This window comes from Lissotriton helveticus, chromosome 2_2, assembly GCF_964261635.1.
Source record: "Lissotriton helveticus chromosome 2_2, aLisHel1.1, whole genome shotgun sequence".
Classification (NCBI taxonomy): Eukaryota; Metazoa; Chordata; class Amphibia; order Caudata; family Salamandridae; genus Lissotriton; species Lissotriton helveticus.
Genome location: NC_136060.1, coordinates 316,411,952 through 316,435,022, shown reverse-complemented (window position 1 = coordinate 316,435,022; position 23,071 = coordinate 316,411,952).

The window sequence follows — 23,071 nt, the reverse complement described above, 5'->3', positions numbered from 1 at the left end:
GTACAATTTCTGTAAAGTGCTCTGTCACCCTCACTCCAAATAAATAAATAAACATAGGCCACCATTGCATGCAGGATAGTTTCGGTCCAGGAAAGGACACCTACCTGCCCAAAAACAATAGAGCTGTTTTTATATTTCTATGTGTGCTCAGTGGTGTAACAAAGCCCTCCACAGTGTTGGGGGGGGGTCCTCAGCTCAGTACCCTGGCCTGAGAGCTCCTGAGTGATTCCAAAGGGGGACCCCTCCATGGACTTTGCCGGGGATCCCCTCAAGTTTCATTACGCCACTGTGTGTGCTACAAAATGCAGCACAAATAGAAAGAGGAAATAACTAGGAGAAATAAACATATTTTCCTCATTACGCCTCACCTCTGGAGGTGTACAGATTTGCTACTTCCCCAGGTTTACAAGACTTTGTAAATCTGGGACAGTATCAAAATCCATGGGTGTTGCGTGTGAAACCCCATCGCAATCCCCAAGGAGTGCCTCCCAGGAGCAGAGTAAGGCTATTTGCACTGTGATGCCTTGCTCAAGATTCATGAGGTCACTCAAAGCCAGACAGGGTGCCTTTGCTTAGCTTCTTAAATATGATTGAGAGCCCTGCGTCATGCATGTAATACATTACATAGGGCAAAAGTGACTCAGGGCTCTCCTAAATAAGCCCCTCAGTATGTACCACTGTTTAATTGTGATGCATCAATGTTTTTTTACTTGATATGATGATCAACAATGTAACTCTGAAAGGCAAACCTTGTTGCAGATGTTGTCTATATTGTAAAACTTAATAAATACATTAAAACCATGATACCAACACCATGCAAGAGTTTCACATTGCTAACATGTGCATCACCAGCATTTGTCTGTAGTTCGCTGAATCGGTATGGCTGATTAGAGGAAGGCACTTTTAATATAATAACACTTACGCGAAAGAGGAATCAGGAATCACTGTAAGACATTGCTATCATGACATCGCTGATTCACGAGACATGCATACAATGTACAATATATAAATATGTGAATGGCTCTTGATTGGAAGTGCATTACAGACTGCATAGGCGGTAAATGACACGATCCCACGTGGCGCTTATATGAAACGCTTCTCATGAATGCATAACACTAACAATTATTTATCTTTGTTAACAGCTGCCTTTGATGGCCTAATGCCTGAGATCTCCCAGGAGGCTGGGGTGCTACATGTGAGGCTAGAAATGTCATCTGAATTTTGAAACAAGGGAACAGACTATTCGTTGACACATTCGTTTAACTGTGCATGTGACAAAATTGTAATTGTCTGTAAAAAACGGTCAATGTATGAAATGTAGGTGAGGCCTTATTTTTGACATACAACTTGCTATGCTCTACTACCAGGGATTAAGAAAGATACACCCCATTTGATCTTTAGATTTATTGTTTAGTTGTTTTATTTAGCCTTGCAATTTTCGAAGGCACATGCGTGAGCAAATCTACTCAACAACAGTAAAAGACATCAATACTAAGACAACAGAGAACGATGCAAGTGCCAAATCATAATAAACAAACGTAGGCTAAACATTTTTTCGAAAGAGTCATCATGCGATAGATTGGCGGTGAGGGGGTGGGGGAGCGGGGTGGACTTGCGAAAAATACGCAGAATAATGATCCAACCGATGCGTTACATGTCGGTGAAGTAGAACTTGTGCGAAGGCAGCAGTCGAAATATGTTACAAGTAAAAGAATTAAAAAAACAGACACTGATAGAATAAATAATTGCATGTATATTGTAGAGACTATACCAAACTCGTGAAAAGTAGGCAGTAGCAATATTACAGGTAGGAGAAATAAAGAGACCAACAGTATTAGAAGAAACAATTACAAGCCTGTTGCAGGGAGAACTCAGTACTGATGCAAAGGAAGCATTATATGTGGCTATATCTGAATTTTGGCTTGAAAGTTTCACCTTAGATATCACCTTAGTTACGGTTTTACTTTTCACCAAATAACTCTTCAAGATTTCTTTAAATTGCAGCTCTGTATCCGTCATTTGCACATGGCAATGTGATCTTGCAGTGAGTTGGGAGCTTAAGGCAGAGAAAGTTCAATGGCTTTAACTATCTCCCCAACTGAGAGAATTCTTCACATTTGGCTTCAGGATCTTTAAATGTAAATGCTGCTGGAAGATAATTGGCCAATTGTATGACTTATTAAGGTTGTCTAGGTCTTTGTTCACAGCATTGATTATAGTCTTGAAGTGTGATGCCTTTGTGCTTGAAATGTACTTTTTATCGTCTCTAAGATAAATACACTCTACAATTATGGAGGTTATCAGGTGAGGGTGAATAGCTCATCACTTTCTTTATCACTCGCAAAGATTTTCTTTCATAATGTAACTTTCTAGAGAACCAAACAGCAAAAGGTGTGCATCTCTTTCCTGTGCTTTTGCTGATGCCAGAACATCACAATGTGCATTATAATTGTCACACTGCCATCCTGAGTGGAGAAGGTACGAGGAAGATTGTTCATGTCACTTAAAGCTAAAGTGTTAAAATCAATATGTATGGCATCACAAAACAAATTATCCCTGTCTTCGATTTACCGAACGTTTTACTATGAATTAATTCCATGAAGAAACGTACCTGGAAATGGCCTGACCTATTACCAGGTCCTGGGTCTTTAATAGTGAGAGCATGTTTTTTGGAGATGTTTATATCAAGAGGTTAGATTTTGATGTGGTAAGGGTTAGAGCACTGTTGACAAAGTTCATTATCTTATAAGATGGAGGAACAAAGATTGACAGGGGTGTCACTAGTATTACCCCAAGGAAGATTGAAGATACCTTTGCAAATACTCAAATTTTAGACTACTCTTTGAATTGCAAACTGGTTCATGCATTGTCTTATAAAAGCTGCATTGTCACAGGTAGGGTTGTAGATCACATTTAATCTAATGGAAGGAGCTTTTGAGTCTTGAAAATTCGAGGGCAAATCTGAAAGCTCTCCATTTGACCGACACTCAATCATAATTCAAGTTTTGTGGCCAGCGTGTTTTAATAGGCGAGTCGCTCACAGAGGTGCATGACTATAGATGAATAAAATGTGCGAGGTTAGGTCAAGGCAGGGGAGTTTAGAACAGAGGCAGGTTTTAAGATGTCATAGTCATCAATGACATTGCAGATCCCATTAAGCTTGTTGGAAAGGTGACTGCTCATTCTGTGGAGACTGGTATCTGTTACTTTTCGGAATGGTTTGTATGGCATCAGCTGCCTCACAACATTACACACATTATAAAGGTTTGTGTCAGAGTGAAGGAATGAGAGAGAGATAAAGAGCATGATGATGAGATAAAGAGGAGAATTGGTTAATCATATTAAATGTGAAATTAACTTGTGGAGAATTATGTTCAAACATTTCCTGGGTGGGGTAGCGTTCAAGTGGTGTCTGACATGACTTTGCATAATAAGCTTGGGAAAGCTGGAAGTGCAAACAGTTTTTTAACTCTGGGTATTTTTGAATGGTATAATTATAAATAATAGTATGTAACTGAAGAAATTGTAGACATTCAGAAATTAATTTCACAGCTCTTCCCCCCTCGGATCAGCAAGAGAAGTGATGTCTGAACTGTTAGAAGAAGCTTCATCTGCAAATGTTATATTATGTTATGTTAAGTTAATGACATTTTTAAAGCGCGTCAATTACCCAGAGGTGTCCTGGCGCTAGCTAGATCTCCTCGTGGCCAATAGTGGAAGAAAAGATTTATGGGGATCAGATTATTGGGAATAAAGCCAAGTTTTTAAGCCCTTCTTCTCAAGTGGAACGGCAAATCATTCTAAGCTTCAGCCACCCCATCTGGCTTTTTTTGTACGTGGTACTACGATCAACTTGGCCCCCATTGATCGCAGGGTTCTATCCGGGATATACCGTTGGAATCACCGCTTTAGATAGTCTGGCCCTGTGCCTTGGAGTGCTTTAAAAACCATGCACAGAGCCTTGAAAGGTACTCGACTCCTTACTGTGTGCAATACAATTTATTGATTTCCTTAGCAATCGAGGAGAATCTTGATGTACCACTGAGCAGTCTAGCTGCTGCATTCTGCAACACTTGTAATTTGTTCAAGAAATGTGGGTACAATCGTACTCCTAATGCCAGTGTCTGATTCTTGAGAGGTCTTGGGGTACGTTGGAGGCGAGTTTCAGGTAAAGGTGAGGAAACTAAGGAAGAAATATCATTAAAAAAAATAGTAGGACAGTTGAGGCCAGAGACAGAGGAGTAGGATAAGTGACAAAAACCGAAGTGTAGTTGGATGAGCTAAAGTGGACAGAAGTGATTGGATGAGGAGTTGTAAAAAAAGATAGCTGGGAAAGTCTTAGGTTGAATGCAAAGAGAGGAAGAAGATAACTGAAGCAGGCTATATGGAGAAGTTACTGTTTATGGCCTGTTCACCCCCAATTTTTATGCTGAATGGGACTGGTCATTACTGACTCTGACTGTCTCCTAGGCTCTTCTAGTCAGGACCATGACCAGTGGTCAGAAACACAGACATTGATGTCAACTTATAATTGTCATGACCAACTCTATATATCCTTCGTAGATAATAGGGTCAGGGGATGAAAACTACCTGTATGTCCCTGGTATATAACAGAGCTTGACACTTTAGAGGCAAGCAGCCTCTGTTGCGCTTGCATGTGTGCACTGCTGAGATCCCGAGGTCATTTTAAAAGCATCCCTGTGTTGCAGCACTGCTTTAAAAAGTACAATTCACTGCAAATTTGACTTTAGTGGTATTTGCACTTTAGAAGCAATAATCTACCTTATTGTTACATTGTGGGTAACCCAAGGTCTCCCCTAGGTGTTCCAGGGGTGGGGGGAATGTAACTATAAGCAGGGTCCCTATAAAAAAGGTTTTATAAGCCTTGGTGAGTGAAAGCTGCCCATTTTATTTTTCTCCGGTGTAGACAATTCACTACAAATTCAAATTTTGAGCTAGGGGCACTGTGAAATAATAGGAGAAACTACCGTGGATTGGGGGTCTAGGAGGAACAATTTATAGACCATAGGGTGTGTGTTCCCACTTATAATTTCAATACCACAGAATACACCAATGGTCTATTGTATGTGTTTATTAGCAACAAGGTTGTGCCTCTCTCAAAACAATAAATCACCTCACTTATGGGTTAGCCATCCTTCAAAACATCTCTGAGCTCCTTCCTTAAACACCGAAGTAGTAGCTCCCAGTGTTTGACTAGGGTTTCATCACTGGTAAGGAGGACCCATATGATGAAGCATGTCACCCTTGGGTGAGTGAGGGTTCTTATCCTTAAGGGATGTCTCCCCTAGATAGGTTTCCTGTTTTATTGTTTTGAGAGAGGCACAACCTTGTTGCTAATAAACACATACAATAGACCATTGGTGTATACTGTGAAATAATAACTAAAATCCTTTTAGCATATTAGGAACCCCCGAGGTCGCCCCTTCCGGGGAAGTGGAGGTCCTGTAACTATGAGCTTTATAAAAGAGGTTTTATAATTCCTTGGTGAGATAGAAATTCCACATTTCACTTTTCCCCTTGAAGTTATTTAGCCTCAAAGGCTAAAGGGCCGATTACGATGGCGGGCGGCATCGCAGCTGCAAAAGGGACCGCCCCCCCATAGGTGCGGCGGTCCTGCTATATGAATTAGGATGCACCTGCCACACTGGCGGGCGCATCCTGTATTTTTACATTGCGGCGGGTGTCAGCACCCACCACAATGTAAAAATACATGTTGTGCATTTGAATGTACAACGTGACAGGCACCGTGTGGTGCCTGCCACCCTGTACATGGAAATGCAGGGGCGTACCATAGGTAACCCCCACATGCAACACCCCACCCCTCCACCCCTCCACCCCTCAAGGGCCCACAATGGGCCCACTAAGGCATTCTCCGCCTGTCTTTTTGCGGCGGGATCTCTGCCGGAAAAAGACAGACATCGTAATGCCCACGGCAGTGCCTGCACGGCACTGCTACCATTGCCCCATTGTACCATGTCCCACAAGGCAGGTGGAAAAGGACCACCTTGCGGGACCACGGCGGACAGGTTGATGGCAGGCGGTCCGCCACCGCCGGGCAGGCAGGCCCCAACGTACCTCACCCATCGTAATCGGCCACTAAGATGGCAATATGTTACGGATGAATGACTATTACTAGGAGAGTGTAAAAATATAATTCAAAGACTGAACAGAATGATATTGATAAATCCAGTGACTTGGCAATGTTGAATTTATCATATTTTGTGCAGAAAAGAAGTTATAAGACTGTCTTTTCCGTAAGCTAAAGTCCAGCCTCGAGCACACTTCCCTGACTGGTCAGCCCTGAGTAGATTAGCTGGCTGCCTTGATTAAGTGGTAAGTAGCCTGGCTGGGTGGAGGCTATCTGATGCAGTGAGCTCTGTGAGGAACAGGAATGCCAGGGCAGGGGGATGGGCCATAAATCATCAGCTTCAAAGGAAGAACAGGTCAAGCAAGCCCGTCATCCAGGACCACCCCCTCTCCCTCCTAGAGGCTTAAGGAAGAAATTCACCAATGTGAATAGGAGGAGTTTATGGAAAAAAGCCATTCTATGAGTTTGATTTAGTTAACTCCTGCTGCTCTGCTGAAATTTCATCCATGATGGATTTTGAGAGAATAGTGCTTTCTGAGACAAGACTATGCCACAATTTGGGGGAAGTTGTCATGCTTTGGGGTATTGCCCTGCACCTCATTGGACAAGGGTGCTCCCCTACATGTCACCAGAGAACACTGAAAACATATGTGAGAGGTGCAGAGCCTCTTAGTTCTGCTGCCTGAAACTATAAGAAGAAGAAGGATTGTCCTGCCGGAATCCTGATCTGCACCCAATGGCCTACATGATGAAGTCGGCACCTGCTGCACTATCTGGGACTGCAGCTCTGAGGACTTTGACTTGTTTCAAGAAAGAGTAAGAAGTGGAATCGCTGCAGCTACAGGTTAACAGAGCCTAACTGACCCTTTTCCAGCCAGAGTCCCCCTCCTGGAGTGCGTCCAGTGGAGTTTTAAGGGGTTGACCAAGTGCATTTTGGTAAGTGAAGTCCAGGCCTGTCAAATGAAATGGAATGAAATCCAGTATGTGTAAAGCGCACAATTACCCGAGGGTGTCAAGGCGCTGGGGGCCGTTGGGAAGATTAGGCAAGCTGTTGCCCAGAGTCACATGGTGCTGGGCTAACCTGCCGCCCGGGATCAAACCATGAACCCCATGGGCCGGAGTCAGGCACCCTGGCCGCAGCGCGACACCTCTTCCATGGACCATCTAGGATATTCCAGACCCTTGGATTTGTGTTTTGGACACTTGGAACCCACCAGGAGACTTTCCAGAGAGCAGCGAGGGCCCTCAGCAGAATTTTGACCGAGGCCTCCAGTGAGGTGTATCCGAGGAGGGATACAACTTTGAGTTTGTCCAGTTCAAGTGCGTCCAGATGTCCAGAAGTGGTGCTATTGGTTTCTAAGCAATAGAAAGTGTTTGTTCTTTAAAATGTATATCTCTGGTTCCCTACATTGGATTTTCATGGTTATGGTGTCATTGTAAAGATAAAGATATTTCCTATGTTTATAAATTGCTGTGGGATTTCTATTGTGGTTGTTTACTTATTTACTGTATTGGTGTTTTTAAATGCTTTACTTTCCCGTCTCCTAAGTTAAGCCTTCTTGCTTTGTGTTAGCTATCAAGTTGAGCAAGAGACTAATTTATAGAGACCCTATTTAGGACCCAGTTTGTGGCCTTTGCACTGGTGTTAGGTGCCTATCTACCCATCCCATTAACCAACCTTCCAACAAATACAAAGGGATTTATTAGATGGCATGGATTGAAGCCCATCACAAGTAATACAAGTACTTTCCTGTTAGGTTCAGTAAAAGGTTTCAGTAATTTAAACCTCAGCTCAAACCTTGGTAGCTACTGCACAGGGCAGACAGGCTTAAATTAGAAAAATGTGTGAAGCATTTAGTAATACCAAAACAGTTAAAAAGCCAAAAACCAAACACAATAAAAATGCCACTGCAATTTACAAAAAATTGAGAATATTTTAATGAACGAAATTATACCAAAACAGCAAAAATCCAACACCGGTAATGTGAGTTTTACAAGATTTATGTAAAAATAGGACCAAAAAGCCAATGCCTTAGAACGGGCACAAGCATGATTTCTGCCCAACTACGTAGTAGAACACGTTGGATACAAAAATCAGGTTCAACCAGATCAGAGCTTTGACCTTGGAACTTACTCATTTTTACTGTAAGTCAAAATCCTTCAGCAGGGCAAGGCAGTAGGCTGCATGGGAGGAGGGCTACATGGCGTCAGAAAAGCACTGGACGAGGTCCCCTTGAAGCCATTGTTGTTGGTGGGAAAAACTCAGAGTGGGAACATTTTAATTTCATGCCCAGGAAAATCCTTACGCAGTTCGGATTCTTTTGTCTCCTTCATCTGGATAAGATTTGTACCTTCAGACTTAGGGATTTATACGAGTTGGGCGGTCCTACCATCGTAGGACCGCCCACTGCGCAGGCGGTCCAAAGACCACTGCATTATGAGTCGACTATGGAGCTGGTGGTGTGGATCATGTAGCGGTGGTGAGTACTATTACCAAATATATTGATGCCTTTGTGTGCATTTTGACTGCATGTGTGTTGGATGCACACATGTGCATAAGATATGTGGGACAATACCATATGCCCATTACCGGGGTTTGACCCACACATGGCTAGTCCTGGCAAGGGCTATATGACATGAAAAGGACTTACCTGTAGATCACCGCACATAGGGTTGTAATCCTCAGGGTGAAGATACTGCTGTGGAGGGGGACCTGGAGAACGGGATCCACGTTGGTATCTGCCTGTGAGAAGAAGAAATGGGAGAGTACATACCCCAAATCCTTTGTGACTGCCACCTTGATGCAGGAGGTTGGATCGTCGTGGACCGCAACTTGTGATACTTACGGTGGTGCAGCTCCCCTATCCTGCCCTATGGCGGCTGCCTTTCCCTGATCACAAACCCGGCATTCAGTTGGACCACTGAGCACACCGCACTCAGACCGTCACCTCCGGAACGGTGATCCACGGTCCTGCTGAAATGGATTTGCTGCAACAAAGATGCTTCGAGTGGGGGACATTTGTTTCTTCATACAGCAAGGTCACGCCTTGGGCAAATCAGCTTGTCAGGTATGTCCCAATCCTCCGAAGGTCTTGGAACTCAAATACCTTTGAACTCACAGAGTGGTAGGAGAAGTCCAGTTAGACACAGCCAAGGGTCCCAGGACTTCAAGAACAGCATAGTGACAACTCACTCCAGGAGAGGCCAGCTGGGCACTTCAGGAAAAAGGCCTCTTGAACTTTGTTGCTTTCTTATTGCCACAAAGTAGTTCAGCCAACTGACCCTTAAAATCCACTTCTCTGTCTTTGGTACATGTGGGAGCAGTTACAACCCATCAAGGCTCCTCACAGGTCTCAAACAGCAGGTGCAGTCCTTCTCCCTCTCATCCATAGGTCCAGAGTTTTCTGAAGAGGGCGCCAGGGGATGCCACATTTCTGCCTGGCACTAGCTTGTGGGCGGGGGTGATGTCTGATCCCTGACCAGTAGGATAAAAGGTGCAAGGTTAACCATAGCCACTTTTGCAGCAGTTCCTATGTGCCCTGTGACAGACAATTCAACAGTGCCCCTCACTCACTAAATCCAATTTGGAGAATCTCTTCTTCAACTGTGCAGAGCCTTTCTGTCCACCCAGAGGTGTGCTCATGATTATGAGCCACCCCTCTTCTGTGATTATTCAAGACAAGTTATGGAGGAAGCTTTCTTCACACTGAACTTGGTGCCTTCCTGACTGGAAGATTGTACACAAAGGAGTTAGGTCCTTTGTCGGGACAGAGGGTGGGCTGGACCGTTATAACTAGAACAAAAAACTGCAAGTGCCCACACACTCTTTGTTTCTACTACAGTTATTTTAAAGACCAAATAAAAATTCATTAAATCTGGTCAGGTACTTTTATTTATACCTATCACTTCTGTTTTTAATCGCACTTTTTTGGGGGGGTTTATTCTTTTTGGCAAAAAAAGAAGATACATATATGACCAATTACATTACATTACAAACAGGGCAAACTTTACAAGAAAAAATTCAAATGACAATAAACATTAAACATTACAATTTCATCTTGTCACTGTTAATAAATCAATTTCTTATTCCAAAAAACAAACAAAGCTAACGTCTAATGACAAGAGCAAAATAGCATGTGTCTAATTTCTTGTAGCAATTGATGAAATAGTTAGCTCTTGTAGATAGGGACGACGGGAGCACAGAAGGGGTTAAGTTAGGTGTTTAATAAATATTAAACACAGTAATTTAATCATTTTCCTAGCTGGTCCCTACCCTGATATGGATCACTGACAAAATCTCGAAGGTCAAAAAATCGACTTACAAAAATATCTGAGCAAGAATATTGATGTGAAGAATATCCACATCCTATCTACAACAAGCTAAGTACAAAAATATCAAAAAAATATCGATGTCAACAATATTGTTATTAATAATATTGGTTTTTTTGTTAACAAAATATGTATAATAAACTAAATAATACTTATAAATAAAATATACATAGGTAAAAATATATTATAATGTTTAAAATTAATAAGTAATATATATATCTTAATAAAACATTAATTAAACATATGCATATAATATAAATTATTCCTTGACTCTCTTCCACCAACCGCTGCTCGATTTCACCACGGGCGCCTCTTACCGCACGGTGTGGGGCGTTTTAATATCCACAACACTCGGTCCCAATCCTCGGACCGTTTTCCAATAAAGAGCACTCAAGCTGTTTTGCGCAGTTCACATGCCATATTTATTCATAGCATTTGCAGTTTTCAAAAGGGGTTTAACAAACGTGTTTTGGCATTTCCGCCTTCGTCAGTGTAAACCTGCTTTACATTCAGTGTGCATTAAATAAAGTTTCATTGCGACATTCAGTCACATGCATTAAAGGAAATAAAAAACAGCACAATCTATACAATTCAGTCATTGTGGCGGCTATCTTTAAATGATCAACATAGCACTACATAGGTACCAGTATTTTCATCTATCATCAATTATTTATACATTGTACATCCATGACATTTGTCATACTGGGACTATATCACGTTGCACTAATCTTTTACAATTACAATTTTATTATTTTGATTTCATAACTTTTACTAGCTTGTTGGCCTTTAGTTTGTTGTGCCATTAGTTAGCATTCTGCCCGTACTAATATTGCCCTGAATGGGCTATACTGGATGTTATTTTCGGTAGAGTGTAACTTTATTAAAATTCGGACTTGGGTAAGGGAGTTCAGCTGGAGGGATAGACAGAAAAGGTACGGAAAAGGCAATGACATCGATAATATCAGAGACTATCCTATGTGTGCCCACATCTCCTCTTCATTATTCAGGCCCCCTGGGGTCTTAGTCTGAAACATTATGATAAACCTAGACTCTAGGGATCTGAGTTTTTTAACCCAGTCTCCCCCTCGTTCTGTTTTTACCAGTTGGTCTAGGACAAAGAAAGTGAGTAAATTACTGTTGCTTTTATGCATTAGCTCGAAATGACACGCAACAGGATAACTCTGATCCCTTGTGGTGATTGCTCTCATATGCTCCAAGACTCTTAATTTCGTTTGTTTCGTGGTACTTCCCACATACTTTTTCCCACATGGGCACATCAAGCAGTACACAGTGAACACCGAATAGCAATTTAGCAATTTGAGTATCACTGTTGCCTGTTTTTCCTGGTATTTGGTAGTCTTTGACTTTATGTGAATTCTTGCACGCTTTGCATTTCATGCATGGGTAGAATCCTGTAACTGATGGTTTCTTTCTCTTTTTGCAATCATAATGACTATTGACCAAATGATCTTTAAGAGAGTTTCCTTTCCTATACGTCACTAATGGGTAATCAGATAGAGCTTTCCCCACAACATTATCTGACTTAAGAATGTTCCAATTTTTCTTAAGGATCTGAAACATCTCTGAAGATTTTTCTGAGAAGTTGGTAATTAGTCTCAGTTTCGAATCTCCACTGTTTGGCTTGTCAATTAGTAATTCATTTCTTCCTATTGCATTGCTCTTGGCCTCAGCTTGATCTAAAACCGCATCACAATATCCTCTTTGTTTGAACCTTTCTCTTGATTCATTTCTTGCTTTTTCATATTCCAAACTCGTGGAGCAGTTCCGCTTCATTAGAAGGAACTCCCCCAGTGGGATATTGTTAACCACACTCCGTGGATGGCAGCTCCCCGCATGCAGGATGGTATTTCCCGCCGTGGGTTTTCGATATAGGGCTGTTTGGATGGTATTGTCTTCTACATAGACTCTTAAGTCCAGATAGAAGACTTCTTTCTTACTGATGTTACTGGTAAAGCTGAGGTTTAGCTGATTTACATTCAAGCATTTGATATACTCTTCTGCCTCACTCTGTGGTCCCCGCCACAAGATGAACAAATCATCAATGTAGCGGGTCCACAGTGTAATTTTGTTCATCCATTTTTCATTGGTTCCCGCCCAGGCTACGTGCTTCTCCCACCAGCCCACAAATAAATTTGCGTAGCTGGGGGCGAAGCAGGTGCCCATCGCGGTACCCTGGAGCTGCAGATAGAGCTGACCTGCAAACAAAAAGATATTATGTTGCAAACAAAACTCCGTCAATTCCACCCACATATGATTGTGGGTCCTATATTTTAGGGCTCTTTTCTCCAGAAAGAATTTCATGGCTCTAAGTCCATCCTCGTGTTTGATCGAGGTATATAGACTTGAGATGTCCAATGTTATCAAAATCATGTCATCTTCCCATCTCACTCCTTGAATAATCCTTAAGAAGTATTTAGTGTCTCTCAAATAGGAACTTAGGTCCTTCACTAGTGGTGAAATGAAATTGTCAATATAGGTTGAAGTGTTCTCTAGCAAACTGTTCTTTGCCGACACAATGTGCCATCCTGGTGGCCAGATTTTGCTTTTGTGCACTTTAGGCAAGTGGTAGAACGTTGCTAGTTGAGGATGCTCGCATTTCAGATTTTTCCAATTGTTATGGTCCAAAATACCCTCATCTCTCCATTTCGTGATGAGGATATTAAAATTCAAAATGCTCACCGTGTATTTCTCTCTCTTAATGACAGCATAGTGGTCCTTTCTCCCCAATTGCGAAAGTGCCTCATCCTCATATTGTTGTCAATTCAAAATCACTACGTTTCCCCCTTTGTCACTTGGCTTGATTATTATATTTTCACCTATCTTGAAGCTTTTGATTATTTCCCATTCGTCTTTTTTAAAATTTCTTTTTCCACCGTTAAATTTCTTTTTTTGTAGATTTTTCATTCCCTCAATCATCACTTTTTGGAAGGTGTCGATTGCGTTGTGTGGGCTTCTCGGAATGATTTTGGACTTGATGGTCATTTGGCTCTTGCAGCCTTGCTGTTGGATTGCTGTTTCCTCCAATATCTGTGTCGGTTGTTCTTCCCAATTCTTTGTGGCATTCAATTCATCAGTCAATCAATCAAAGACTACCAAATACCAGGAAAAACAGGCAGGACAGTGATACCCAAATTGCTAAGTTCACTGTGTACTGCTTGATGTGCCCATGTGGGAAAAAATATGTGGGAAGTACCACGAAACAACCGAAATTAAGAGTCTTGGAGCATATGAGAGCAATCACCACAAGGGATCAGAGTTATCCTGTTGCGCGTCATTTCGAGCTAATGCATAAAAGCAACAGTAATTTACTTACTTTCTTCGTCCTAGACCAACTGATAAAAACAGAACGAGGGGGAGACTGGGTTAAAAAACTCAGAACCCTAGAGTCTAGGTCTATCATAATGCTTCAGACTAAGACCCCAGGGGGCCTGAATAATGAAGAGGAGATGTGGGCACACATAGGATAGACTCTGATATTATTGATGTCATTGCCTTTTCCGTACCTTTTCTGTCTATCCCTCCAGCTGAACTCCCTTACCCAAGTCCGAATTTTAATAAAGTTACAGTCTACCCAAAATAACAACCAGTATAGCCCATTTTGGGCAATATTAGTACGGGCAGAATGCTAACTAATGGCACAACAAAAATAAAGGCCAACAAGCTAGTAAAAGTTATGAAATCAAAATAATAAAATTGTAATTGTAAAAGATCAGTGCAACGTAATATAGTCCCAGTATGACAAATGTCATGGATGTACAATGTATAAATAATTGATGATAGATGAAAATACTGGTACCTATGTAGTGCTATTTTGAACATTTAAAGATGGCAGCCACAATGACTGAATTATATAGATTGTGCCGTTTTTTATTTCCTTTAATGCACGTAACTGAATGTCGCAATGAAACTTTATTTAATGCACACTGAATGTAAAGCAGGTTTACACTGATGAAGGCGGAAACGCCGAAACGCGTTTGTTAAACCCCTTTTGAAAACTGCAAATGGTATGAATAAATATGGCATGTGAACTGCGCAAAACAGCTTGAGTGCTCTTTATTGGAAAACGGTCCGAGGATTGGGACCGAGTGTTGTGGATAATATAAAATATATATACTTACTTAATAATCAGTTTTAATATTTATTTTACTAACTTATAATTATTAAAAATATTATACATTACAAATACATCTATACACATTGCTGGGTTATTAAGGCAACAATAGTCTAAAATATCTAGATCAAGGTTACAGGTGGACAGGGCAATAGAGACTTGGGGTTTATTTTGTTTTCGTTCTATCTTTGTCGAGTCAACTAAGGGATCCTGTAAAAAATTAAAATCACCTCTCCATATGATCTGACCAGGTATGCCCGATAGAGCTTGCTTTAGTTGTAGAATGGGGAGTGGATTATCTGTGCCTGGTGCATAGATTGTGGCCTGTATAAGATCTAACTGATTTAGTTTTCCATGAACAAATGTCCATCTTCCACCCGCATCTGAGTGTGATGCATTAACATGAAATTGAACATGCTTACCTTAAAAAATACTCACTCCTCTCTGCGCAATGTCCGAAACAGATAAACAATAAAATCCCACCCAATTCTTAAAAATTTTGGTATCATCTGATAAGCTTCGGAAATGTGTCTCTTGAAAAAAGTTAACATCAGGATAAAGCCCTCTGAGCCAGCTCTCTACAGCGTAGGCTTTACGCCTGTTGTTTACACCATTGGCGTTAAAAGACAAAATTGTTAATTTATTCCTATTCCTCATTCAACCATAACTGGGAGGCCTAAAGTGACTTTTGCTGGTGTGAAACGGGGCCAGAGGTTTAATATAATATTAATTATAATATATTGAACATAACCTCATAACCTTAGCTCTGACCCTATTTCGGATACAGCAAAAAATACATGGAAGTCCTTCGTATGAAATCTCTTTCTAGAAGTTAGCAAACTGAAATTCGAACTGTGCAAATTGTGCATTGAGCAACAGTTATAGATAGCAGCTGAAAGCATAACAGTGCAATAACATAGGTGCCTAAGATACATTCTACAATTACCGTTTCTGGCAACATAGCATCCTAAAAACACTTCCAAGAAGATGGCCGTCCAGATAAGCAGCAGATCATATTAGCAGCTAACATGTAAAATGCAAATAAAGATATATATAAAGTGCCTTGTGCACATTCTCCACCTAAAGTGCATAATGCATTTCAGTGGCATTTTCCTGTATATTGACAATTTCTCCACCAAATCTATTTATATTCTGAAATTGAAACTTTGCCTACGAACTCTCTTTTTTCTGAATGCTTTACCCCATCACCTCTCCCACCGCCGCCCCAAGGAGGAAAAACCCCGCTATTCCCACTGTTCCCTCCCTCTCCCTCTTTTTGCTGGATGCTATCTTGTTGCATCCTTTGCGTCTCCTGATTCACCTCATACTGGCCCTAAAGTGTCCTCAATTAGAAGATCTCATAATACATCATACTATAATCCGATGCCAATTTATGACTGCAGCATTTCTTTCTCTTACACAGCACTTAGGTCTTTCAAAAAGATTTGAGCCTCTGATGTATTCGTAAAGATAAAACAAATTCCTTTAGTCAAGACTTTTAGTTTAAATTGTTGCACAATTGCTGCTTGCGCTTCTTTAGCCTTAAAGGAGTCAATCATTTTAACAAAATCCTTCCGTCTTTGTGCTGAGGCTGCATGCAGAAAAAATTCTAAAATTTTGGTTCTCAGAGGTGGAAAATGATCTCTTGGCTATTGCTGCATTTACAATCTTTTCCTTAATTCTGTAGTCTGAGAAGTTCATTAGAATTGTGCGTGGATATTTGGCATTCGGATTTTGCTGTGCAGGGACTCTATGTGCTCTGGTGACTGTGAGATCTCCTAGCAACTCTGGTGTTACCTTTCTTAGAAGTGACTCAGACCACTTTACCATATCAGTATTTTCCATGCCTTCTGGAATTCAGACCAAACGCAGTTTAGATCGTCTGTTATAATTTTCAAGATCTTGAAGTTTTAATTCCATCTGATGTTTATATTTATTTAGCGCTAGGAGATCCTTATGCATAGCTGCGATATTGCCCTCTAGGTCTGAGACACGATTCTCAACTACCATAATCCTTTTAGCGATATTAAACACGTTTTCCTCAAGCTTAGACAGCCTTTCATGTAACTGTGGCATTTCAAGCTTTTGGGAGACTTTAAAGTCTCTTAGTTCTTGTAAGATAATTGTGAGCATGTTTTTTATTGAACAATTTCCTTTAGATTCCTCGTCTGCTATTGGTAAGAATATGTCTAGTTCTGATTCAGAAGAGGACTCAGACGCTAGCCCTTCTGACCTTGATTGAGTGCCGTTTATTGTCCCTCGGATTGACTATGGAAATGTTTGGTTTTCTTGGATAGAAGGGGATTATCGAGGGTCATTTCTAGAGGGACTGTCTCAGGTTGCGAATGTGAATAGGGCTGTAGATGGACTACCTGAACAGGCAGAGCAGGCTGGATTGAATGGCTTTGTTGAGTCTGCTGATCTGGGTGGTCTAATTGGGATTTAGGACTTGAGCTCTCAGAGGTAGAGTGTAGCATGTTTTTTACTTGTCCTGTGTGGATGGGTGCTTACTAAAAAGTGGATATTGTGTGGGGCTGAGAAAGTTGTCATCTCTCCTGTTAGGTCCATCTCCTACTCCGTAGTCTCCACATGTAGCTAGTACACTTAGGTCTGCTGGATGTTCAAATATATTTTCATCCTCATCTGAGGGTTCGTAGACAGTATACTGATCAGACTGTTTATCTTTTTCGGCCAAGGCCTTCAGCTCCATTCTCTGCTAAGCATTCCCTTGCCCCTCCGCATTCCTCTGGAGGCAGGTGAAGGTGTTAGTGCTGTTTGACCCATCGGCTCTAGGAGTTCTTTCCCCATCCCAGCTTTATTCTGTTTACCTCGTATTGTCCAAGTTTGTCCAAGTTTTTTTTCTTTTTCCCCTTCAGTACGAAGCCTTCACACCACCTCGCCTCCTTCCCTTGCCTCCTTCCCTCCACTTCCCTCTGATCTTTCCTCCGCTGCCGCCTGTTTTTGCTCCCCAGCTCTTGCTGCTACCAAAGTCCTGCTGCCCGAGACATTCTTAAAGACTCCACTTCAATATTGGAAGCCGAAAGCATGCTGAGACGGAAACGGAGTGCGTGGGAGATAGCGACCGTGTAGAACAGGCTTTACCTCAATCTGCATATAAGGAGGCCAAGTAGTGGACAGTGAAGAAATGCAGCAATCTTTCCTCCCTTTTTTTTTTACAGCGCAGGAGACAAGTGGCAAACAACAGGCACATGACAGTCTTTCTCTCTTTGAATCAATCAATGCGGAGTGTAATTGTACAGGGTCCACAAGTATCTTGAGGTGTTTTGACTTTTTGGTGTTTGGCGCTTATCATTTGGCATTTGACATTTGTTGTTTTTTGTTTTTTGGTGTTTGGTTGTTAGGCTTCTGGCTTCCGGGGCTTCTGAGTCCTCTGGGCTTCTGGGGCTGGCGGGTAGGGCGAGGCAGCAGGAGCACACAAAAAGTGAGGCGTACAGGCCTTGAATTCAATCGGTGTAGCAGCTGCGCATCCCGCTCTTCTTACTCCTGTTAGGACGCCAAGACCCGCCAAGACCCGCAAAAACTCACCGGATCTCTTTTCGCCCAGTTTCATCTCGCCGATCCCAATCCCACAGCTCCTCCCGCCCTCACCGCTCACCGTCTGTTCGCTTGCTTTCTTCGCTTGGTGACCTTCCAAGCACATTAGACCCCTGTTGGCCCCTTTTTGCTTCGTCCTCGTTTGCTCGCTTGATCGCTTGCCTTACTCGCTCATAGACCCGTTTAGGAATCAGAGTCGTCGGAGCAGCCATTGAGAACACAGCAGCGTTCTCCATTCTCCCCCAGAGCATCTTGTGGGCGGGGCATCTGTGAATCATGTGACGCTGAGGGCAACGTGTGCAGGTCACGTCCGTCTCATTCCTCTTGAATATCACCAGTAAATTGAATGATGATTTTTTTTTGATTAACAATGGAAAGAGAGACATTATCTCTAAAGAGTGGTGAAGGTAAGGCCATAATTGACAGTCACAAGGAGTTTTTGAATTACAGGATGTAGTCAAGCCTCTCAGCATAATTTCGCTCCAAAGAATCATATTATCTAAAAAAAGATGGCATAAGTTTTCCAATTACCACCTGTATAGTGATATATTTTGAAGCTTATAAAGCGCACGGCTACCCCCAGCGGGGGTGTCCCGGCGCTGCAGACATTGTTTTCATATTTTGTACATCAGTTTGGAAATCTTGGTTGGAGTCAGCATTTTCAAAGAATACCGGCCTTATTTGAGTAGGCAAAATGTTGGGTAAGAAACATTGTAGGGAGGCATAGTGACAGTATAGGCTCACACAGAGAGTAGAAGGAAGAGTGAGTTCAAACAGAGGAAACAAGTTCAGCTGAAATGGAAAATATCTATGAAAAGGAAAGGAAGAGCAGCAATCAACATTTACAAAGAAATGTCTATCTTATATACCCCATTATAATGAAATGTAAGATAGTGGATTAAAACCCAAAAATCACAGGTATGTATGGGTGAATGAGAAGCTCAAGTTACACCACTATAAAATGTACCTCTTGATATTAATTATAATCGATTTATCAGGTAATCAGCAGATTTAAAGGGGAAAGTACTGAGATTAAGGACAGCGTATACGTGGATGGCCAGACAATAGACTTGAACGCTCTGCTGCAAATTAAATATTGAGCAAGTCTCATATATAGAGATTTCAGCCGTTCATGATTTTAGCAAGGCTAGAAACATGGGCCCAGATTTATTAACCTTGCACGCAACGCAGTATAGCAAGACAACTTGATATGCTGCATGGTGCGAAGGAGAGAGAACAGACATATAACATGTCTTCTTTGATATGGTGCACTTCTGCTCTCTCATAGCGCTGGCACACAGCAGAAAGCCTAGTGCCAATGCAAGCATGCTTGCACCATATAGTGCAAGGGTGCCTGCATTAGAAGTAGAATTATTTTTGCGCAGGAAGGCATTATTTCCTCCCCCCAAAAAATGCCTTGAGGCAGTTTCCTCTTTCTATGTGTTCTGCATTCTACAGTGCACAAAGAAAGAGAAAATAACACAGAGAAGAGGTATGTTTGCCTCTTAAAGCCATCCTCTGGGAGGAGTAGCCATTTCGCACAATTCCAGGTTTACAAACCTGGATGCATGGGAACGCCCCTGTTTCTCCTATGGAACACCTTCAAGAATTAAATGTAACGCAATGTAGCACAAGTTTCCGTGTTGCATTACATTCATTTAAAAACCCACGGAGGTGGCGCTAATTGCCATTTGCGTCTCTCTGTAAATATCTACTAGCATTTTGAGATTTTTCCCTCACATAAAGGTCAATCACATTTGCTTACCAAAAGTCACACAGTGGCCCAGATTGACTGGAGTCATGTGAGTACATTAGAGTGTCATATAGTTACTCATTGCCTATATACTGTGTTAAGTTAGCATGAGCTTATTAAATGTTTTAAACACCATTTTACCTTTTGCTGCTTCTGCACACGACACATAATTGTTGTTTTAGCTTTCAGCCCAATAGAGCGTTGTGATTTACTCGAGAATAATATGTTATTGCACTGATATCAGCTTTGCTTGGTAAACTGTGTCTGTACAGTGAGTGCTGAAGCCTTCAAGGATAACTCGACACAGTGTTGTTGTGAGGTCTGATCTTCGCACCTTCCTAGACATAACATACATGCAAGCGGCAGCCAAATTCTGGCTTTAGGCACGTTTTATATTGCTGCACACAGGGCACACGTTACACTTGATGGTGCTTCGCATGCAGAGAGCTGGTGGAAGATGATGTGATCCCTTCACACTAGGATCTTGAGGTATGGGGCCGCCCTGCCAAAACCCAATGAGACCTTCTTAGATATAATATAGTATGCTAGTTAGGGAGGGTGAGAATTAGGTGTTGTTAACCCCTAATCATTTCAGCATTTTTAGTATGTTGTCACCTTTTGTATTCAATGGACTTGTAACTATGCTGATAACTTTGCTTCTTATAATATGTTTGCTTGTATTATCTAAGATACTGCGTTTGAGAACACTGCATTAGTATATAAATATTTCAAATATGCACGCGTCCTCATTTACTGGACGTTCTGGTTTGAAATGATTGTATAACGAAAGAGTGTTCATGTATTCCACGTGACCTGAGGTATTCTAAGTTCATGTTCTGGTTTGTCTAAACATTGGGAGTTTGTAATGACCAATGAGACACTGTAGCTAGCTCGGTAAGGGGATTTTGGGTACTGAGGTGAGTTTTGGCACACCCTAATTCACTGAGGTTCCAAGTCTCTATGCACAGTTCTGTAGGAGAACGGAATCCCTGCTACATGGCGCCCATACGTTGGTGGTCTTATTTCATGACACTTGAGTAGTACATCATTCAATCCTTAACCCCTTCACTGTCGTTTCCGGAAAACGGTGGTGTCGGACAAAACCTACCTATTTGTGAAATATGTCTTTTCAAGCTTGAATCCGGTTTCCTTGAATTACATACCCAGTCGTGCTACAAAGTTTCCTTTGTTTTTTTCTTCTTCTGTATTATCATGGCCGCTGCTGTGGACATTCGGCAACATAGTTGCATTGCGGTGCGCAATCATTTGCTGAATTATAATGTCCCTGTGGATGGCATGGCCGTGATAATGGTGGTGAGTGCGGAGGTAGCTTACCCATACAAAATCTTTTATTCGTGGGTGACGTTCCCGGCAGTGGACGGCACTTCAGGTGTGTTCCAGGACACCCCCGCGCCGCACAGCCCCCCAGCTGTGTGTGTGCCCCTCGCTGCTGCTCAGTCACGATCTGCCATTTTTGCCTGTTTCCCTAGCTCCGTGTGTTTGTTTCCCCAGCTCGTCTTGCTGGTACTGCCTCATTGTTTTCCCCTGCTGTATATCTGTAATTCTCTGTAATTTTGTGCATTGTATCCCGTATTGCCTGTTTCCCCTGGTTGCCCCTCTCCCCGCTTCCGCCACCGTGATCTCGTGGCCACGCCCCCTTTTTCTCTGTGTCCTCCCCGCTCCCACCTCCCAGCTGCTCCTCCCTCCCACTTGTCCTTAAATGGCGACCGCGCGGCGCAGGTGAGTGTGACCTGTTCTCAGGACACCCCCGCGCCGCACTGCCCCCCAGCTGTGTGTGTGCCCCTCGCTGCTGCTCAGTCACGATCTGCCGTTTTTGCCTGTTTCCCTAGCTCCGTATGTTTGTTTCCCCAGCTCGTCTTCCTGGTACTGCCTAACTGTTTTCCCCTGCTGTATATCTGTAATTCTCTGTAATTTTGTGCATTGTATCCCGTATTGCCTGTTTCCCCTGGTTGCCCCGCTCCCCGCTTCCGCCGCCGTGATCTCGTGGCCACGCCCCCTTTTTCTCTGTGTCCTCCCCGCTCCCGCCTCCCAGCTGCTCCTCCCTCCCACTTAGCCTTAAATGGCGACCGCACGGACGTGCAGCGGTCACGCACAGCGGGTGCGCCGATTGTGTGCCGAAGGCGCGCCAAAGGCAAGCCCGCCTGCGCCTGGACCGCGCCCAGCACCAGGACCCCTGCCCCCCGAGGAAACCCGCCCTCATGACAGACCTACGACATCGCCACCCTCAACGCACTCAACGCCGGCCGAACCCCCGCCTGCTACCGAGCCACCCCGAAACGCACCCACGGACCCTTCACCTGCCAAGCCTCCGTCCACAGACACGCCGTCGAACTCTGGAACCTGCTCAACACCACATCACCAGAGGTCGCCTTTCTCACGGAAACCTGGATGAACGCCTCCTCAGCGCCCGACATCGCCATCCCGGACGGATACAAGATCACCCGGAGGGACCGCGTCAACCAGACTGGAGGAGGCATCGCCATCGTACACAAGAACACCAATTCAATTCAATTCAAATGATCTTTATTCGGATTTTTAGTACATCCATAAAAGTACATACAGAATGAAAATACATTTAAAACAGATTAAAAACATGTATAAAAGATTAAAAAGATTAAAAAACTGATTGTCCAATTGGGTTTAGGCAGCACATATATCATAAAGTGCGATGTACATAATATAAAGTGCAAAATACATAAAGAAGGGAGGAACATTAATCTATAGGAATCCATAATCACAATGTTCAATTTATATACTCCCGAAGTGATCGTTTGTATCGAGGCACAAATACAATTAAATCTATAGTCAATTTGCAACAAAATGATAGGGTACAAAAAATGCATAAAAGTAACTTACTACTGTTATCCATTATCCATGTTCCATGCTTGCCCTCGATCTCACACAAACTTTTACAAAGCAGCTCACAGTATATATAACATCATCAGTGTGCAGCATTTGCAAAAATTTTAATGCGAGATTGAAGTCTCTAATGTTATATTTATGAAGAATCAGCCTTAAATATTTACAGGTATACAATTTGTAGTGGCCACAGAAGAAGAGATAGTGCAATAAACTTTGTTTTCCGCCATAAGGGCAGGGACAATCCAACTCATCTAATTTTTTGTTATAGCCAAGGGGGAAGCTGAGCAAATTAACTATGCTTCCATCCCGA